We start from the raw sequence: 18,609 nt of genomic DNA, 5'->3' as shown, positions 1-18,609 counted from the left end.
TGAGGATGTTTCAAAGGCAAGAAAGCACAAGTGGCTAATGTTTCCATGCATTAACAGACAAAATGTAATCATCAGTGGTGAAGGTTACAAAAGAACTGCTTGTAGCCGCTTTTGCAGCAAAAACATGGCTTTTGTAGCACAGACTTCATTTAATTTATTTCACACTGCAAACTTAAGGACATGACGTCCCGAAATCAAGACCACACGCAACGAAAACGGCACAACCAAACACTGGGCAGGATACCACTAGCAGACAATATTTGCTTGAACGACGGCAAGCTAAAGTATTCAGATAACGAACCTGTAGCAAAAAGATGTCCGAGCGTTCCTTCATGTCTATGGTAGCGCGCCTCGAATGACTGGCGTGGGATAGCGGCTTTTGTAGAGGCATCGTAGCTGAAGACCAGTGTTGGCAGGCTCCTTATGCTGCCAACTTGAAATCCACCAAGGTGGGTCCCAGGAGCCACTGTTTTACCTTGGTTGGCTCGAGAACAATCAAGTCCATGGCGTCCTGTGGTTCGTCCAGCATATGGGCCCCGTGATTGCTGGCGATGCTCAGAAGTATAATCTGCAGCAAAAAGATGCGCGAGTACTTCATCACCGCTGTGGTAGCGTGCCCCCCACATTTGAGCTTTTGGAGCAGGCGATTCCGGTTTATCACGCTGTAAAAAGCGATGCAAGTACTATAGAAACTCCCGCAGTTCCTCAAAGTGCCATAAAAACTATTATAATTGCAATTATAACACACAATTATTCGCAGCGAAAAGATTGCTGTTGGAAGTGTTGTAATAAAAGGGGATAGAAAGCAAAAACACAGAACTTTGGCAAGGACCTCATTGCCTTTAAATCTCGATGCAATTACTAAATCAGCCCCATCTTCGACAACTGCAAAGCAACAAAACTATTTTTAACATAGCCAATAAACTACACATGTCACGACAAGCATTTTTTCCTAAGATGAAAATAATGGGAGGGAGATTCATACGAGTGTTCCTCAAGTAATCAGTGCCACCGGAACAATGATTCACACCGCTCTTCCTCCCACGCAAGGCATCAATTATCGTTCCAGCCAATGAGAAGCTACTACAAAAGGGAAACTAAAGGTTGGACACTCTTCTCGGAAAGTGGCCACTTTTTGCTTGAGTACATATTTTAATAGTTGCTTTTTTTGTGGGCAAATATAAGTGAGTAACTCGGGGTTCATCGATTTCATGAACGAACAAAATTGTTTTCGTCTATGGAAGCTCCCCGTGGGACAGAAGTAGTTTGTGTACCTCAGTCCTATTTATTATCGAGCGGTAATACATCTCATATCTGCTGAAAGTATGTAATAAATCATGGCGGAAAAAGCAGGTGGCGTGTTGTCATCTGCTTCCAGCCAGCATCTGATTGAGAGCCTCAAGTAAGAGTGTGTTGAACTGCTAGATCGGGTCATGTGTTTATGAGCGCCATTAAATTGCAAAATTTTGCTGTTGGTCTACGGGGCTACAGGTGGTTTTTCAACGTAAATCCGCTTATAAACAGATGCTTGAAGATTTTTTTGCGCAAAATAAAATAACACTTTTTTATAGACACCATTTTTGTTCCGATAGGATTGGCATTTTTTCACGCAGAAAAGTGTATATTGTGTGTACACCTCTAACACCGCCATCAAACTGCAAGCGTTCTCCATGGTTTAAGTTGAATGCACTCTTACTTGAGGCTCTCTAGCATCTAATGACGTCGGTGGTGCTATACCGTGGTATGTTATGCACGCACGGCCGTCGTTCGCCCGGTAGGCCTACCTCACTGATCTCTAATATAGGGGGCTGGAAGGCGCTTAGCCTCGCTCCGAATCAGGCGCGAGTGAAGCCATCGGAAGTTCGATGCTTGTCTTGGAAGTCGAGTGTTTGCGGGGTTTTATAGTACATTTAGTTAATTTTTTGGTTCACGCTTTCTTGCATTTTTACGAGGGTTTTATTAATCCCTTTTAGCAATCAATCTTGAAAATGAAGCATTTGAACTTGGGGCACGTACACCTAATCAATTAGAATCTCCGAATTCTCACACATCAAATGGCTTTCACGAAGACTTCTTGGGCCTGCATGAACTGTTTTTGCGCAACAAGCAGGCTCTCTTGATATAACATAAGCAAATCAACCGCCTTGGACACTGTTTGGACCACCGCTCGTAAGAGTGGGAAAGCCTGTCAAGCGCTCACTTCCGGGACAAGCCGCTTACTTCCGGTGGCTTCGTACCTGTTTGCTCAATGCGCCATCCAGCCCTCTATTGGAGACTAGTGGCCTACCTTGAAACAAACTGCCATAGACAACAACTTTTTTTACAGATGAACTCACTGATCACTTAGGCAATTGTTGGATCGCGCATCCCCGCTCCGCGAGTGCGGCCACCAAAGGCCATCTTGCATGTTGAAAAATCGCGTTTTTGGAGCGTTGCGGAGGCTGGCCGCAGCGTGCTGAAGACACGTTTTCTACTCAAACGTTGTCATTCGCCAGAAACGTTTTTTAAAACCCTGTGTAAGCCGGATACTTGCTTCTGAGAATACATGTAAATTTTTACAGAAGCGCAGTGCCGCAAGAAAAAGGCACAACTCGTCGAAAGCAAGTTTTGACGGTCTTGCGGCGTCATCAAAGCTTTCTTGGCATGCCAAAGCGCCGAGTCTCTGTGCCTTCGCACGCTTGGATACCGATCAAGAATCGGTGCCGCGGCAAAGTTTTGAAGGTGTGTTGCACATAGATGTCTTTGCATCATATATTGGCCAAGGAGTTCTGGATCGTACAGATGTTCAGGCGAGTTGCTGTCAATAAAGGGGAGAAAGCAATCTGTACAGTTGCTCTTACACACTATTAACCATGACTATGTTCCAAATATACTCTAATAGATTACATAGCAGCACAAATAGAGCGACGCTGTAGAGCAAGGAGGGTTTTCGAAGGCAAAAGTACAAGATGGCGAGAATGAAAATCTTTGAAGCGCGGTCCCTATGGTCGTGTGCAGTCTCTTGAACAATCACAATTAGGCGAGCCGTGCTCAAACGTCAAGGGAAATTAAGTAGGTTGATAATGAGCCATTGCTGATCAGTGATGAGGAGCTGTTGTGCGCGGTATTCTCTGAACCATCTAACAACGAAAAACACGTACCTCCCCCCCTCTTCCGTTGCCACTTAGTTAAAATACAGTCGTCAGAGTAAAGTGAAACGCAGCTTCAGAAGCACATACGGCTACAGGCACACTGTACCCGCAAAACACATCCACACGAGGTCGATTCTTGACCGGCATTCAAGCGTGCGAAGGAAGCTATCAACACGCCGCGAGACCGGCGAAACTTGCTTTAGACGAGTTGTGCCTTTTTTCTGCGGCACTGCGCTCCCGTAAAAATTGTCACGTCTTCTCAACGGCAAGTATCCGGCTTACACAGCGTTTAAAAAAAAACATTTTTGCAAATGACGTTTTTAGCAGCCCAAGTGCCGCCAGACTAGGGCTGCGCTCGGGCTGCAGCGATCAAGCGGAAATACGCGATCCAGCAATTGTCCTAAACATCAGTGTTTAAACCAGAGAAAACACGACATGCTCTCTTAAATTCAGTACACTCATGTTAAAATCGGATTTCTCCGGTTCTTACCGCGCCCGAAAGCGAAAGGGTGACGGCGCCCGAAAGCAAAAAAGGTACGAACAGAAAGAGATCGAGAGAGCCCACTCAGCCCAGAGCAAACCAAACACGCATGGCGAAGAACCCTGTGCCTGCACACGTCCGTCGAGTTGAGTCTGATGCGTGGAGAGGTTTCCCTCGTGCAACTGAGTCGGGAAGCTAAAGCAAAAAAAAAAATAGCGCGTTTTCTGACTCAGCCCGCGCTATTGCGTTAAGTTACGCGTCTTTGATTCCTTTTGCACTTCGGTTATCTCGCAAGGCGCATGCGAAAATGAGCTAGCTTTCCTTTTTAGTGCAGTTAAATGGTGACAGATGATCGCCGTGACAACGAACAGAGCTGCCGCCCTCACCGCCTGTGGTGCTTCACGCGCGAGCGAGCGTACGGACCGGGAAGTAAACATCACGTGACGTACGGCCGCTCCTCGCTCGGATGTCTTCGTCCGCGAGCTGAGTGCGCCGACCTTCGGGTGGGTCTCCCTCCGCGGTTCAAAAGAGATTTTTGGATTCGCACGAATGGCACGTAACATGAGACATCTGCCAACAAGAAAGCTATCCCTAGAGCAAACGTGGCGAGTGTTACGTGATTTTACTTGAAAAAAAAAGGAACACAGACCTGAACTAAGAAATATGCGAAGCCGTACATTTACGGACTCGTGCCGTCATGTCGCCTCTACGGCGTTTTGCCCGTGCGCGCCTCTCACGGCGCTTTCCAGTTTTGAAAAAGGCTGTTAACTTACGGTTTTTTTTTACAGTACACCGGTCTTCAAGCCTAAGGGCGCTATGGTTTGAAAACCGATGGCTCCGCTGCGTTTTCCATGGAACCTAAGCCTTTTTCTTTTTTTTTTTTTACTTTTTCGTCAGGTAAGCTCGCTCTTTGCGAATTTTATAGAAAAATGCACCACCTGTGGTCAACGCTGTACAAAATCGAAACGCGATAGGTTAAGAAACCGAATTTTGCGGTCGATTTAAAGAGCCTGGCCGCTCCTTGATACACCCAGTAGAATATATGTACAAAAAATATTAAATATACAAGGTGCAGTTAACAATACACTATTAAAGGATGATAAATTATAACGTAGAGAAATAAAAGCTGGATGATTATGGTTGTAAGGAATATCGAGAGCAGGAAAACCGAAGTGCCGAAGCGGACGACACGAGCGACGATGAGGCCTACTAGATAGCTGGGGCCTTGAGTACAGAAAACTATTAGTAGACCGCGGTTTGTACAGAATATACGTGAAACACGCTCTTTTTCAGTAATAAAATTGCAAACCCATTGATTTTAGATATCGGTACGATCTTTCATTTCAATTCGCTTCTCTAATGTAGACCGCTGCTGACGAGAGTAGGCCTTTAGTAGCCGTAAAGGAGTTGCGGGAACTCAGGTTCGCGAAAAGGACCTTTACGCTAAATCTCATATGAGTTGCTGTGTGGCACTGCCTAAATGACATTCACACTAAAGGTCCTTTGGCGTAATTGTCATTTCAGATACCCGTCTGACAGGAGTGTAACTTTTTAATCCGGCTTGGCCGGTGACTGCCATCATTTGTCGCATAAACACGGAGAGGCGGAGCCAATATTTCTCGTACTTGATACATTATTTGAATTGTCTCTTGGAATAGCCCCCATCTCTTAATTCAACACCCTAATCAAAGCGAATGTAGATCATTAGGCTAATTAATAAAATTTAATAATTATCTTTTAATAAGTTCGAAGAATCATGTTGGCAATGCAGTGTTGAAATGCACTACACTGGTGCTGTAATTTGCAACCAAATCTATTGCTTAATTGGAGTGTTCAGTGCCGGTGTAATCTGTTTTCAGTTTTGGTGGGGTAATAATTAATTTTAATTGTTGCACAAGTTTTTCAATAAACTTTTCAAACAAACAATATTACTGATTTTAATAGGACTCGTTGCAACAGCAGAGAACATATCTTGGGTCATGCTTTATCACCCGTATTAGATAAATTTAATATTGTTTTAATTTTCTAGCCTAAAGCGTTTTTCATATAAAAAATAAGTGCCGGCTCGTTCCTGTCGACTGGTTATGCAGTTCTCTTTTACACAGAACTGAAATGAACGCCGCACGGATTACCTTTCGTTCTATGGTACGTACGCTTTATTTCAGGAGTATATATCTTTCTCGCGGAGGTAACGGGGTTAGGAGCGTAGAGACGGGTCGACTCAAATAGAGCAACAATCTTTGCAGCCACGTAAGCACGCACAAAAAAAAAAGAATCCAAGATTACGACGATTTATTTTTTGTGCGTCCTACTTGTTATTAAAGTAAAAGCAAATAGGCAGGCGAGCTGGTTAAGGATAGATAGACATAGTTTCGTGTCTGTCCGTCCTCGTTTTGTTGCCTCGCTCCACGGTTACTATGTCTACTTCTCATGTAGCAAATAACACGACAAAAGTGGTCATACTTGCCATGCCAGTTATAAGTCGCCACCATGTACTTACCGCAGCTCCAAGGTTTCATCCAACATAAACAAGCGCGATCTCGAAGCGGGCTCACACGGCGTGATTCTCGCGAGACACACGCCCCGCTACGCGCCTCGCTTCTTTCGGTAAACTAGTGTACCTCCGCTAGCCCCCGCACATCCCCTTTTTCTCTCCTGGCACCGCGTATGGGAAGTAGTGGATTGCTTCAGGTGACGGTAACCAAGCCCTCAAGTTGCGTCACCGCTATTAAACATGTTCACAGCGGCAGCGGCGGTTCGACCGCCGCTGCCGCCACGAACATGGGGGAGGAATATTCGTCCCTTTTTCAAGCGCCACCAGGTGGCGCTGCATCTAAATCGGTGAAATGGAGGAGCGGGTGCAATTTCCTTCCTATAGTTGGCGACAGGGAGGAACATCGCTTTTTCCTCCATTTCTTCTCCCTTTTTTTTTTAGAGTGTACAACTGCAACGGGAGTCGAAATTAGCACTATTGGTTGATTTAGCACGACATTCTTATTTTTAGCACGAAAAAGGACGGCTTTAGTTTTGTTTATATTTTTAACCTATTTCGGCATGTCCATTCGTCTAGTTCTTGTAACCTTAAATTTGCATTATTGACAATTTCATGAGAATATCTTTCCGGTTTTAAATATGCTGTTTTCAACGTGCCACCGCGCCGCCAATCGCCGATATCCGATCACATGAGGAGCAGATTCAGATGCCGTGCAGGACGTAGACGTTATACGCGCCCCGGCGTACGTTCCCCTGCTTTTGAGCGCACCGCGCGCCTCGAACGCGCGGCGCCGCTCTTCGTCGAATTAAGTCACGTGAGGAGCAGACTTCGAATGCCATGCAGGAAAGACGACGCTACAAGGATGAACGCGCAACTCTGGCTCCCGCAGAGAGCCTATACAGGAACTCTACCATATGCTAAATGCACAGCGCCATCGAGTGAGGCGCCGAAGAACATGCTCCGTTCCACCAGTTGGCTTCGACGCTGGCAAAAACTAGGGCTCGAAAGCGTGGTTCTGAAGAATCTTTCGCTCGCACGAGCACTCGCGCAAGGAAAACACTTTCGAAAACCAGGCGCCCGCGGCTGTGTCTTTGCCGGCACTCGAAGCCAAGTTTCGAGCCGAAGTGTACATCCACCATGTTGGTTGAGGCGAGAAACCACCGACCGGCGGGGCGACGAGCAGGTACTTGCCAAAGGAGAGAGTAAAGCAACACTAACTCTTAGCTCGTAGGTGTGTGTGAAGATCTATGACGGTGAGCAGTAGGCGTCGACTGTTACCGACATCGCTACGAAATTGACAAAGACCAAAGGAATCTCGACGGAAAAAGAGATGGCAGCGCACAGTGTTTCTAGGCGTTAGAAGAATTTCGCATTAGTCGGTTCCTGTCTGAGAGAGACCGGCCTGAGCCATGGCGATTATACTTACGGTTAAGGCGCAAGTTCTGTGCCTACTTATATCAAACGAATGCGCTCCTCAACATATCCTATCTTTTAAAAATAGAAATCAGATGTAACTTCATTGTTTGTTTATTTGGCAGGGCCCGTTCCGACAGTTTACACCAGAAAAAAACTGGAAAATAAAAAGTGATGAATATACTCGCTTTGACCCGTCGTGACCATATTTATATACATGGCGCCGATAAAGCGCGCTCTTCCGCTAAACCGAGACCAAAGACTGTTCAGCGTGATCGGACCAAGGTTAGCCCCAAATGAGTGTCCTCCCCTTGGGGCGCAATGGAATCACGCGGAGCCCACGCAGCTCCCGTAGCACGACACCGTCTGGGCAACGCGCAGCCCAGTTGGGGTTATATAAGGGTATTCCCTTGGGCTAGTTGGTGATATATTGTGAAGAATAAAAGCACTAAAAAAACAAGGACAAGTAAAAAAAGACACACACACACACATACCACAGAGTGCACTTGCAACTGGAGATTAATATCATTCATTTTATTCATTCATACCGCGCACTTCTCTAGAATGGAACCACCTTCCTCATGACATTGCCACCATTGATGACTTATGCATTTTTAAAGATGCGCTATCGAACTTTTTATTTTTTTTTATATATGACTGTGCTTATTTTGCCTCTTGTTATTTCCTTGTATTCCCCACTCCCCTCTGTAATGTCTTCGGACCTTGAGGGTAAATAAATAAATAACTATAGGTTGATCAAAAAGAAAAAGATACATATGCCTTATCATCAAAAAGCCATGAAATGTATGCACATTGTCATACTAATCTATAGTTATTCTTACTGTATCTTAGACTATCAATGCACTGTACATACTCGATTTCTAAATCATATAGGATAATCGATGGGGCGCTAACGCATGTATGGTGACCGGACTTTTTTATAAAATACGCTCCCGAAATTTTCCTTGCCAATATATTTCGGTTCTGGGCCAAGATAATTCTTTCCTGAAACTTCGTGACACGATCGCATCTATTGCAGTGCACCTCTGATTACCCCCGGCCGACGATTTCATTGCCAGTGCGTGCTCCCTTAGTATGTCATTTATGCAACGTCCAGACTGTCCTACTTTAACCCTCCCACAAGTTAAAGGTCCTTCCATGCCCTCTGCAAATCTAGTCGCATGCCTTATTTTACGGACACCCATTCCCAGATCCGTCCGCTTCACTCTTTCATACACTTTACCCAATTTTTGAGGCGCTGGGAGTAGTACCATGTATTTCGGGGAAGGAAAAATGAAAGCCGTTTACAACTTCCTGCAACACCGAATTAGAGCGCAGCTCTTGAGGAGGAGGAGGAAAGGGTGCTGAGGGGAAGGTATACCTCTCCTCCCTGCTTCTCACCTCCTCATTGTGCCTGCTGATCGTGCCTCCGAGCGGCGTCGCCGTCGGCATACCTCTGAGGTCACGTGACCCTTATGACGTCACGAGACCCTCGGGACCTCACGGGGGTCATGTGACGTCACCGGGGTCACGTGACCCCACGGGGGTCACGTGACCTCACAGGGGCCACGTGACTTCACGGGGGGTTAAAGAGGCTCTGCAAGGACGTTTTTACTGGTTTTTAATTGGCACCGAACCTGAGCGCACTGAACGTAGTAACTCAGTGAAACTTTTCTTTTCTCGAAAATCGCTTTAATTTAAAAGATATAGGCAAATTAAAATTACAAAAACAAGCAAAAAATAACCTCCCTCGTGACGTCCTTGGTTGCTTGAGTGGCCGTGAACTAGAGGAGGGGTAGTGAGCTCACCCAGCGCTCACGGCTGCCGCGCTCCGTGTCCACGGTGCGAGAGGGCGCCACTAAAGCATGTTCTGGATGCAGCGGGCAGCCAGAGCGCCTCTTATAGCATTTGCTGCGCGATTAAACACTAATTCGGCATGACACTTCATTGGCCACAAACGACAGCAAACACGGGGTAAAGATCAGTTCAGAATGGGAGCCACTTCGCGCTGTCACACCGCGAAACGGCCGAACCGCAAGACAAAGCTTCTCGCCGAAAGCCTTCGGAACGCTCGCAGCTGGTCGGATCCTCCTATCCATACGCCGCGTACATCCGGGACCTTTCCGTGTCGGCGCCTGATCCCACTACTCCTTTCTAGTATGCGCCGCCTTTTCCACCGCTTGGTGGCGGGTATTTCGGCGGGTCATTTCTTGTTTCTGTACTTTATGAACTGCATTCATTTCTTTTCCTGATCTAAAATACTGAACAAAAACTATTTTTATAAATAATTGAAACGGTTCGCGCCACTTATATTTTGTATTTCAACTAAAAAGAAGCTTTTAGCGGCTCTGACCAGTAGTAAGCCCAGGACCAAACAGGTCACATTTTGGGTGCTTTCGATACCGCGGGTCGCCCTCGTCGGTGGAGGAGGTTTCCGCGTCGTCCGGTTAAAATATGACGCACTGATATTTAGTTACTCTCTCCGTGCCCGCTGTCTTGTCCGAACCCCAAGAGACGTGGAAACCTCAAAAAAGGTAGATGCTTAAATATGATTGCAGGGCCCCTTTAAGTGACTTCGCGGGGGGTCACGTGACCTCACGGAGGGTCACGTGACCTCACGGTTACGCCGACGGCGACGGCGACGCCGCTCAAGTCGGAAACGGGCGCCTAAGAGCTGCGCTCTAAAAGTGTGGTGGGAAACCCAGAAATAATGTTAGACCCGCCGTTTCAAGATGTATCCAAGAAAACTGGCTACAGTTCAAAGAAAGTGAGAGAGAGACATTGGGTTTCGGTGCCACTCTCAGCGACTCAGAAATTGGGTAAACTTTGTGCAGGAGGGAAGCGGGGGGTTGGGGGGGAATCTGGGGTGGATGTTAGTGAGATAAGTCATGTGACTAGATTCGAAGAGTGCAAGGAAGGGATGGTATAAAGAATACATTTAACTTGTAGGTGAATTTATGTAGGACAGTCTCGGCGCTGCATAAATATTAGACTAAGAGAGCACGGAGTGGCAATCAGATCATCGCAATAGACGCCATTGTGTCCCAAATTTTCAGGAAACAATTATCTGGAGCTGGAACCGAAACAATGATAAGAGAAATTTCAGAAGCGTATTTTATAAAAAAGTGCAAACACGGTACATCCGTTAGAGCCTGGTCGATTCCCTTATATGACTCGGAAGTGGCGTATTCACAATACTTTGATTGTCCAAGCTTGTATGAATAAAAGTAGCTAAGCCTGACAATGTGCGTACATGACGTGCGTGTTTTGTTGATAGGGCATATATGCATTTTCGTGTTTGATCAAGTCTGATTAAACTTCAGTTGCAAATCCGCTATGTGGTGTGTATTCCTTTTTTTTTTTTACTGGTTCTCGTCTATTTTAACGCTTTTAATATTCGTAATTGAGTATATACTGGAGTAGACTGTACTTGAATTTACAATGATGATATGCATGCTTTGAGGATTTTTGTCGAGCACGTTGATTCAGTTCGAGCCCAGCTGCTTCGTTCGAGGAATACAAAAAAAAAAAGAAAAAAAAAATTCTATGGTAAATTGGTAGCCATTTGTGTCGCATAAGTGAAACGTTCTAGCATTCTAAACGTTTAGCGATACTCTGAGTTTCAAGACGCCCGACGCAGACGTTCACGGCACTCTTCATCAGATAATTTCACGCGTTGCATGCTTACACTTGATAGTTGTTTCTAGGATGAAGCAATACTACAGCTAATCGGTTGATAAACCTCGCGATCTTCTAGAGCCTCTCATACTCTCGAGCCCCTTCTCCCCCAGTACGCACAGGTGGTCAAGCTCCTTCACGCCTACCTCAAAGGTTAGAATACACTCTAAGAAAAAACGGGTGTAGTCGGGTGTATCAGCAGCACATGCACCCCTTTCCTGAAAGATGCACCCTCAGTTGCCCAGCCAGTGTATTTGTGCACCGACAATGAGCATCCTCCTCTCCCTTAAAAACCTCTAGGTGTATCAGTGCACCGCCACGCTAGCCACGCGCCCCGACCAGCGTGTGCTTGGATGCCCTCTTGGGGGTCATTTTTGGGTTGGTCAGTTTCTTAGGAAGTATGGAACTGTTTTGTTCACTCGGTATTGACAGTAGAGTAGACGCTATGCTTGTTTTAGGCCAATCGGGTCTCCGGATAGGATCACGTGACTACAGTCTCCAAGCTAGAGATAAGGCAGGGCACGGCACCTGCCTGAAGGCCAAGGCCAAGGGTAGCATCCACTGCACTATTAACTTTGGGTCGAACTTTCAAGAGGATGTAGAGGACCAATCCTCTAGCTGCGTTCATTGTTGGGATAACCCTGAAGATAAGCCTTCGTGAGGGCGCCCACTTTTGGCCTTGAAGGAGCTACTATTTTCGTATACTCCTCTCTTTTCTTTCTCTCCCTAAGCTGAAAGCGTGGAACAGGCTACGCAGTCGTCGGACTGATGAACCGGAGGCTTTTTTTATGCTTTGACTTTGAGTCCGCTGTCTGGGCGCGGGTAATAGCAGGAGCGTGATCATGTGGCAAATGTTTCACAGGTGACGTAGTACTATAGTAGCTCTTTCCGATACGGGAATGTCTGATTCCCGGCCTAGTTTCTTGTGTGCTGTGCTGCGACCAGCGGGGCTGCCAGAGATTTCGTCCGTGACAACGTATTCGAGTGTACCAAGGCTTCCAGTGTTTAAAAAAGTCCAACGTACATCGGCAACAAGCGATTTCTTCAAAAAAGCCCAAGGAATTCATGTGATGCGTTTAGTGTTCGGTTTGGCAAATTACTTCTTCTGCCACACCGTGTTGAATCTTCACAGACCCCTTTCTTTCCGTGTTTGTGTTTGTGTGGTTCTGCAGTGCCCGTGTCAACATCTATCTCGGATTACATATTTCAAGTCCGATATTTTCATCGTAAGTGCGCTGCAATCTACTCCTTTGCAGCAATTGACCGTTCCGTTCCTGATTACGTCTAAAATTAGGCAGTGTCTATTTCCTAGCAGCCGGGAGAATAATTTCCCCGAAATTCTATCGGCAGTCGCCTGCCATTAGCTGTCTACAATCATGTGATAACTGCAGGTAACTTTCTTATTCTCCCGACGTTTTGTGAACACGCGTTTCATGGACACCTTTTCGTTGATACACGTTTTCTAGACACGTTTCGTCGACACTAACGTTTCACCGTTACTCGTTACGCGAAATACACGCTGTAGGGAAATTTGTCGTGCGTGTGTCTCTGAGGCGCGTGCTCACCGACCCAGCCCTTCGACGTCTTGAATGGCACTCTCCGGAAGGCTCTGGAGGAGCTTTAGACGGTTCACGAGGTGACCAGAGAAAAGTTTTGAGTTGACTGCTTTGGAGATGTCGAATCAACCACAAGGACCGTCAGTCTAACGCTTTAGGAAGGGGTGACGTCGGACAACCTGTTTCACCAGATGAGGCTCCAAGAAGTCACGATCATGGTTGTCGTGCCCTTACGGGCACCACTATCCCAAGAAGTACAAATGTCCTATGAGCGTCGTATGGCACCTTTGAAACGCTAGGATATCATCAGTACATCCGCTGAACCAAGTGCTCTGCTCGGGGTGCCGGGATGCCACAGGGCAGTGAAGGTACGGTGGGACTTTCGTGTGTCCCAGTGCAGACACTGCCGAGGCTTTGGCCACATAATTGAAGACTGTGTGCACTCATATGGTAGCGACGTGGTCAGCCGCGTCGTAGATTAAAGTCACGACCTGTTCATGGGCAAGATGGAAGCGGAGGAGGCTCCAATGATAGCAGCAAATCTTTTACAGACAATAAAGCAGGACAAAGCCGCACGCGATGCAGTCGGTGCTGGAAGGGCGGAAGTAACGGCCAAAGCTGCGCTACCGACTGGTGAGACTGCTTGGAAAAGCGAGAAGGCAACGCACGTTTTAGCGACGGGCACATACACAGGGACATCAATGAAGACGGCGGGAACCTCCACCACCCCGGAAAATGCAGACGACGGTGAGCCGAGCACGGACCTGGGCCCCAGGAATGTGAGGAGTCTAGGCGAGGCGACCCGGGACAACGACGAACAGGAGCCACATGGTCCTGAGAGGCTGTGGCAAATGGAGGGGAAAAAAAAAGGCGCTATACGGACAAGCTGCAGTCCTCGTCGCTATCCCGCAAGGGAGGACTGTCGCAGTGGGACTGCACTTCAAGAAAATCGAGAGGGAAAGAGAGAGCAACTGTGCGTTTTCCCCCTGACGCGACCCAAAGTGAAGTCGACAAAAAGGAAGCAACAAGACGTTTTCCTTCAGTAGGAAGAAGGGAGGAAACGTCCGCTCTCCCGCCCAATACGTTTTCAATTTTGTTCTGTGGGCACATCACAATCTCGCGTCAAAAATTGTTCCGGAATCGATGCTGCCGCCACGCTGATTCTCGTTGAAATACGTTCGCATTTCGCGCAGCGGTTACGTATAACAAAGCATTGTGAATGCAGCCTCTCTACGCTTGTCCGAGGGGGGAACACCAAAACCCCCCTTCTCCCTGGTGCAGGCAGATACGGTCACTTAGCGCGTTCATGAGCGACGTGCGCGCAGTGCGCCGAAAACAACAGAGCCATTTCGTTGTTGTGCGTACATGCGGATAAAGGGACGACGACACTGTGCGCTTACAGCCGGTGACATAATAATGCGATTGCGTGTCAAGAACGGCGTGGCAGGCCGAAAAACGGAGCCGCATCCCGTGCCGGTCCACAGGTCTCCAAAGCAGGCGACAGGAGCTCCTTGGGCGTCCAAAGCGAGCACCCGCAGTTAAACGGGGGGGGGGGGGGGGGGGGGGGGGGGGAGAGAAGGGAGGGGGGGGGGGCTGTTTCACGTGCCCCAGTGATACAACCGCCGTCCCCTACTCCGCCGTCGATCTTCGGTTGTTATGGCTGTGGAGCCATCCCGTGGCGACGTTGCAAACTCTATAAACGTGCTCCAACGACCATCTATAGGTTTGCGGGTGCAACATGCCGCTCATGCTTATGCGTTACGCTGTTGAGCTGATTGAGCGTCAGTGGTAGCGAAGGTCAACTGGAATAGACCACTTGCGAAACCAAAAAATTTAAGATGCCAAGCTTCAGAATGTGGCGCATTGTGTACCCTCTAGGAACCACGTTATCTACAAGCATCACCAGGGAAGTAGCCATGCGTGGCTTGATACGGCGTGCGAGTCAGTTGAGACGGCGGCAGAGGGTAGACACAACGAAGTTACTTGCGCATATATTAGGGATCACAGTTTAGTGACGTTTACGTTGAGTTGACGTAAGAAGTACGAGTGCTTTTCGTAGGATCCACGGAAGTTGCATATAACGCTCCGTGAATATGAGGAATTGACTCCACCCTATTGAAAATTCCATCAACGTACGTAATTTGGGACACTGACTGCCAGTCAGCAGCCTTGGTGGAACGTGATGGACCATCAGACGTCATCTGATGGTTCATTTGATGACATCTGACTGCCACTGCCAAGGGAATTTCATCAACAAGGGCAGCATTTATAGAAGAGTAAAGCTATACGCACTCATAAATATCGCCAAATGCCTCAATAAAACAAAAAGTTCCAAAAAAGAAGAAAAAAGAAAAAAAAAAAAGCTGGTCCACCGCGCATCGAACCTTGCATACAAACCTTGCAAACACTTGCATACAAATCGGGCATCTTAACCACTATGCTATGCCTCTTTTTTTTTTTTTCTTTATTGCCTGCTTAGACAGATTTTTTTTTTTACAATACACACAAAAGGGAAAGGCTAAAACACTTCAGCCGTACGAAGGCCGTGGCGGTTAAAAGCGTTTAAAACTGGCCAACTGATCCAACAGTGGTAACCAGTCTGGAGGCTCGGCGAGGGCGCGATAAACTTCTCTTACATAGACAATGTTTTCAATAAAGTTTTCACGCACAGTGCGAACATTCACGTCCGCGTGTCGTAAACTCATTCTCGTCTTCCACATACTGTGGAGACTCAATAACATAATCATATCATACGGAATTTCATCTTCATTTTTCACAGCCAGATAACGAATACCGCGTGGGTTGACAGGTAAATCTTTTTTGAGGGTGCGCTGGAGGATGTCCCAGTGGAACACAGCGTCCCAACATTCGATAAACACGTGTTCTACGGTTTCGGCTTTTTTACACAATAAACAATTGGTGGACCAGGGGACATATAAACCCTTTTCCTCCAGCCAAGTTTTCACCGGAAGAACACCACAATGTAATTGAAAGAAAAAGGTTTTAACACATGGCCTGACCGGCATTCTTTTCACTCTTTTTAGTACGTCTAAACCACTGCCGACACAGTATAATGATCTATACAATGGTATAGAAAACAAAACATCGACTAAATCTTTATACAATTTTTTTCTTGAAACTGTAGCCAAATATTCCATAGAAAAACGGACTTTCAACATGCGGAAAGACCATAAAACTTCTTTCATGTACCCATGAACACCTGCGCCTATTACAACACCGGATGACACAACGAATTCAGGCAGAAAACTTTGCAGGCGAACTTGAATTACAGTACGTAAGAAGGGGTCGTTTTGATCCCTAAGAAACATAAATCTCGAAACAATTTGCCTTATAAATAAATGTGCTAGCCCTAGTCCGCCACTTCGCACTGAACGAAAAAGATTTGTGCGGGCACAGCGTTCCCAATTTGAGTTCCATATGAAAACAGCAAGAACTCTGTGGAACTTCTGCACATTGGCCCGAGACATATAGAGTACCTGTAAGACATACCAAATCTTCGCAATCAAAAAAACATTACACACAGTGGAACGCGCGAAAATAGACAAATCCTTCCCCCTCCACCCTTCCGCCTTTGTTCTAACGTTCTGAGTCTCTTCATTCCAGTATGAAGTACTGTCACGATAATGCACTAACGGCACACCTAGATACTTGGTGGGTAAACTCTCCCACCTAACATTCATAAAAACATTTGGTTTTCTATCCCAATCACCGTGCCAAAACCCTACCGTTTTGTCCCAATTAATGACACTCCCGGTTTCCGCACAAAAAGAAGAGGCAACTTTGACAATTTCGCGAATACTTTCTTGATCCACGCAAAGAACCGCAAGATCATCCGCATACGACAGGACTTTTACTTCATTCGTGTTTAGCTTAAAACCACGTACGTTATCGTTCCGAAGAAGTCTCAAACAAAACGGTTCTAAAAATATAGCAAAAAGCAAGGGCGAAAGTGGGCAACCTTGCCTAACTGCACAACGTATCTCAATGCCTTCTGTAACTCTCTTATTTACAACTAAACTTGTAATGCAATTTTTATAAGCCATCTTCAAACCTTCTAACAGAATGTACCCTACATTGGCGTGTTCCAAAATACGAAAAAGTATTTGGTGCGAAACACGATCGAACGCTTTCTCAAAGTCGAGTTGCAACATTGCTACTCGGCCTTGAAAGGCGTCGCAGCATTCTAAAACGCTTCTAGCTACATGTATATTCGTGCAAATCGTACGGCCTTTTATGCCGCACGTCTGATGCGGCCCTACAAGTACTTTAATAACCCTTTGTAATCTTTTAGCTAAAATCTTCATGTAAATTTTATAATCAACGTTTGTTAAAGTAATCGGCCTGTAAGATCCCACTGACAAGAGTTTAACCGAATCATTGTACTTAGGGATAAGCACAGTGTGCGTCCTAAGAAAAGATAGGGGTAACATCTTCTTCTCATAGGCTTCGGTCACTACCTCATACAGCGCAGGCGCCACCGCATGCTTAAAAGACTTATAAAAATCGGCACCAAGGCCATCCGGCCCTGGGGTCTTTCCACTCGTCAGCTCATCGATGGCCGCTTCGATTTCCGGCACGGTGATAGGCACCTCTAGGCTGTCGCACACGTGCTGTTCTAGCTGGGGCATCAAAAACAAAAAATCCGCATCGAACCCGTCGTCTACTGACGCGATACGCCCAAACAGATTTCGATAATGCTCCACAAAAGCCCTTTCAATAACCGCCCTGTCACGCGTCACCGTGGCTCCGTAACTGATTTCCCTGATATCGTTACGTTGCGCGTAACTTTTTTCGTCGCATAGTGCGCGCTTCGTCGGAGCTTCACCCATCCACAGCTTGTCGCTTCGAGCCCTTACTATCGCTCCTCTGTATTTCTCGACATCGATCAGTTCCAATTTACTTTTATATTCCTTTATTTCGCGCATAAATTCACCGGGATTTGCGCTCTCTAGTGTTACAAAACCGTTTAACTGACGCCGTAAAACATCTTCTTCTTTCTTTTTCTGATAATTAAGGGTGCTGCTTCTCTCGATTGCAGCCATCTTTACTTCTTCTTTAAAAAGATCCCAGCGAACAGCCCACAGTGCATTATCGTTACCATATAAATTATCAAAAAGTTTACTCACACTTCCTCTAAAAGGTTCATCCGTAAGAATACTACTGTTGAGCTTCCATAGTGCCCAGTCCCATTTAGGTGATTTTGTCTTATTGCCAAGAGTAAACATGACTAAGGCATGATCACTGAAAGACATGTGCTTAACAGAGTAATCGCTACGAAGAGGTAAAAGATCAAGAGAAACATAGACCCTATCCAGTCTCGCATGACTCCGGCCTTGAAAATGCGTGAACTGTACATTTCCCTGATTCATACAGGCCGCCACGTCCTCTAAGCAATGCCCCGAAACAAGGTCATTCAAAGAAAAGGAACTCGCGTCTCGAACAGGAGCATGACTCGCTCGATCTTGTGGCCTACAAACGCAGTTAAAATCACCAAGAAAAATAATTACCCGCTCGCAATCGAGATACGTGCTCAGGCTTTCAAAAAAAACTTTGCGTTCACCTTCGCGATTCGGCGCGTAGACACAGAAAACGCGCCAATCGGCGTTAGAAAAAGAAAAATCGCAGTAAAGAAATCGCCCGGAACCACAAGAATGCACGGCTGTTTCTACCACTCCAATTGACCGCCGAATAAACAAACAACAGCCGGCGGAAAACCCAACAGCATGCGACACGCAAACGTTAAAATAATTCTGAAAAATTCGCACCATACGGCCAGTCTGTTCCTGGCTTTCAATTTTGGTTTCTTGAACGGCAATAATATCAAGCTCGTTCTCA

This window comes from Ixodes scapularis, unplaced genomic scaffold (assembly GCF_016920785.2).
Source record: "Ixodes scapularis isolate PalLabHiFi unplaced genomic scaffold, ASM1692078v2 PGA_scaffold2__306_contigs__length_199485367, whole genome shotgun sequence".
NCBI lineage: Eukaryota > Metazoa > Arthropoda > Arachnida > Ixodida > Ixodidae > Ixodes > Ixodes scapularis.
Note: the sequence above shows the minus strand (reverse complement) of the source record.